The following is a 3,892-nucleotide window of genomic DNA, read 5'->3' as shown; positions in this document are numbered from 1 at the left end:
AGGAACCTTTAAACAAAACGTCAACAACTTTAGCCGGGGCAAAGCACCTCGGCTAAATCTTTTGGGTGGGACAAATCACCAACCCCTCTAGCCGGGACAAAGCATCTCGGCCAAAGCCTTAAGTAAATCAACTCATTCAACCGGAGTAAAGCTTCTCGGTTGAAACCACTGAGTTGAGTAAATCTTCAACTCATTCAACCGGAATAAAACATCTCGGTTTAAGCTGAGTAAATCATCAACTCATTCAACCGGAGTAAATCATCTTGGTTAATATCACGAAGTTGAGTAAACCATCAACTCATTCAACTGGAATAAATCATCTCGGTTGAAATCACGGAGTTGAGTAAATCATCAACTCATTCAATCGGAATAAAACATCTCAGTTGAGACCATAGAGTTGAGCAAATCATCAACTCATTTAACCGGAGTAAAACATCTCGGTTGAAATCACAGAGTTTAGTAAATCATCAACTCATTCAACCGGAGTAAAGCTTCTCAGTTGAGACCACAGAGTTGAGTAAATCTTCAACTCATTCAATCGGAATAAAACATCTCGGTTTAAGCTGTGTAAATCATCAACTCATTCAACCGGAATAAATCATCTCGGTTGAAATCATGGAGTTGAGTAAATTATCAACTCATTCAACCGGAATAAATCATCTCGGTTGAAATCACGGAGTTGAGTAAATCATCAACTCATTGAACCGGAATAAATCATCTCGGTTAAGACCATAGAGTTGAGCAAATTATCAACTCATTTAACTGGAGTAAAACATCTCGGTTGAAATCACAGAGTTGAGTAAATCATTAACTCATTCAACCGGAATAAAACGTCTCGGTTGAGACCATAGAGCTGAGCAAATCATCAACTCATTTAACCGGAATAAAACATCTCGGTTGAAATCACAGAGTAAGCATCGAAACCAACCGAATGCTTCAGCAAAGATAAGTCACTTCTATTATATTTGACAAAAAGCGTGTTACATTCAGAAGTATAAGGAGAACAAGTCTTTCCACAAAAAATTACATAAGAATGTAAAATGCTAAAATAATACAGTTTGAGGTTGGCCGCATTCCATGGCCGGGGTATGCCTTTTCCTTCCAAATTTTCCAAGTGGTATGTCCCCTTGCCCACCAGACCGGTTATCTTGTAAGGCCCTTCCCAGTTTGCCCCTAGCTTACCTTCCCTTGGCACCAGTGTGTTGCCCATCACCTTCCTTAAAACCTAATCCCCAACTTTGAACGGTCTGGAGTGCACCATTTTGTTGTATTTTCTGGAAAGCTCTTGTTGGTATGCGGCCACATGGATTAGAGCCTTGTCTCGGCGCTCTTCCACTAGGTCCAATTCCAGGGCGATGGCTTCAGAGTTTAGCTCGGGCTCAAAACTTTCACTGTAGAGGGTAGGCATGCCAACTTCCAATGGGATGACCACATCCATGCCATATGCCAAGGCAAAAGGAGTTTCCTCGGTAGATCACCTCGGGGTCATCCGATATGCCCAAAGGACACTTGGGAGTTCCTCGGCCCATTTTCCTTTGGCTTTCTCAAGTCTTTTCTTCAACCCATCAAGAATGGTCTTGTTTGATATTTTGGCTTGGCCGTTGGACTGCGGGTAAGCCGGGGTGGAGTTATAGAATTCGATCTTTAATTCTTCACAAAATCCTCTGAATAAGCGCCCGTCAAATTGGGTGCCATTGTCAGAAATCAGAATCTTGGGGACGCCAAACCGCGTTACCACATTCTGCCAGACAAATCGTTTGACGTCTTTCTTCTTGATAGTTGCTAAGGGCTCAGCTTCAACCCATTTGGTGAAGCAGTCCGTAGCCGCGATGAAGAACTTACGGTTGCCTAGTGCCGTTGGGAGTGGTCCCACTATGTCCAGCCCCTACATCGCAAAAGCCAAGGGCTTGTGAGGGGAAGAAGTTCTCTGGCCGGCTGGTGAATTTAGTGGGCGAACTTCTGGCACTTCTTACATTTGTGAACATATTTCTGAGTGTCCGCTTGCATGCACGGCTACCAATACCCTTACGAGATGACTCGGTAGGCCAAAGATCTGCCCCCGATGTGACTGCCGCATATGCCATCGTGAATTTCGTACAGGAAAGCTTCCACACTGTTTGGGTGTACACACTTGAGATAAGGACCGGTGAAAGACTTCACGTATAAAGCGCCAGATGGAGAGAGCCAAAACCGCTCTGACTTCACCCGGACTTTATGCGCTTCCTTTTTATCGGCCGGAAGGGTCCGCTCTTTTAGGAAGAGGATAATAGGGTCCATCCAAGAAGGGCTAAGCTCGGTGCAGAGTACTTCTGTCTTTTCGGGTTCCACTATACTAGGCCTTGCAAGAAACTCAATCAGGAGAGGACTGGGAGATGTTCTGTCGACCATGGAAGCCAGACCGGCTAACTTATCCGCGCGGTCGTTTTCTTTCCGTCCAATTTGTTGAACCTTTATCGCCTGGAATCACTTGATATGGTCTCTTACCAGAGCTTGGTACTTTACCATTCTGTCATCTTTAGCTTCGTAAACCCCGAACACTTGGTTGACAACAAGTTGGGAATCGCTGTAAACCATCCGCTCGGATGCGCACACTTAGAGCGCACTCTTAAGTCCGGCCAGTAGCGCCTCGTACTCAGCCTCATTGTTTGACGTAAGGAATCCGAGTGTGATGGAGTGTTCAATGGTCAGACCATCTGGGGAGATCAAAACTATACCCAGCTCGGCACCGTGACGATTTGAGGCTCCATCTACAAAAGGTTTCCACATTTCGTCGACAAAGAGCTTTCAACACTCTGAGGGGTTTTGGGAGGCTTGAAGGTCGATGGGATCACGGTCACTCAGCTGTTTGGTTTCTGGTTCGCTGCTGTTTGGTTCCATTTCATCCCCCATCGGCGATGCAGCACTGGATTCAACAGGTTGATCTGCCATGCCCAAGTTCGGAGTCGCATCGCCGGGCTGTAGTACTATGCCTGCTGGAGGTTCTATGGTGGGGCGCGCAAGCTCCGTGTCGCCAGCATCACCCTACTGTGCAATTCCTGGCGAGCCTGCATTCACCTTCTCGGCTGCCGTGGCAAGATCCACCGGGTATACTGGATGAATTTCAGGTGAGAATTCAGCAACGAAGTCGGCCAATGTCTGTGCTTTTATGGCTGTTCGGGGTTGGAACTTGACGTCGAATTGTCCCAATTTGACCGCCCACTTGAGGATTCAACCGGAGAAATTCGCCCGCTTGAATAAGGCTTTGAGTGGGAACTCGGTCAAAACGATGATTGTGCGAGCATGAAAATAGTGCGCCAATTTCCTGGAGGCCATCATCAACGCCAAAGCAAGCTTTTTCAGTGGCAAGTATCTCGACTCTGCCGGTAGCAAGGTTTTGCTCATGTAGAAGATGGGGAAATGTTGGATTGCTTTTGACCGGACAAGTACTGCGCTAACTGCATGTTGAGAAACGGCCAGATAAAGGTAGAGTTCTTTGTCGGGCTTTGGTGTCACCAATAATGGAGCAGAAGACAGATACGCCTTTAGCTCGGCTAAAGCCCTGTTACATTCCTCATCCCACGAAAACTTAGATTTCAGTGCTCGAAAGAAAGGGCAGCAGCGATTTGATGACCGGCTTATGAATCGATTAAGCGCGACGGCTATTTCGGCCAGATGCTAGACGTCCTTTGCCAAGTTAGGCGGCTTTAATTCTTGTACGGCTCTGATTTGTGTGGGGTCTGCCTCGATGCCTCGGTTTGTGACTAGGAAGCCTAGGAATTTCCCGGATCCCACGCCGAAGGCACACTCGGACGCATTCAGGCGTAGCTTGTGCTGTTTGAGAATGGCGAACATCTCAGCTAGGTCGGACAAGTGGTCTGCCTGATGTTTGCTTTTGACCACCATGTCATCAATG

Source organism: Camellia sinensis, chromosome 9, assembly GCF_055761805.1.
Source record: "Camellia sinensis isolate YWXY chromosome 9, ASM5576180v1, whole genome shotgun sequence".
Taxonomy (NCBI): Eukaryota; Viridiplantae; Streptophyta; class Magnoliopsida; order Ericales; family Theaceae; genus Camellia; species Camellia sinensis.
Note: the sequence above shows the minus strand (reverse complement) of the source record.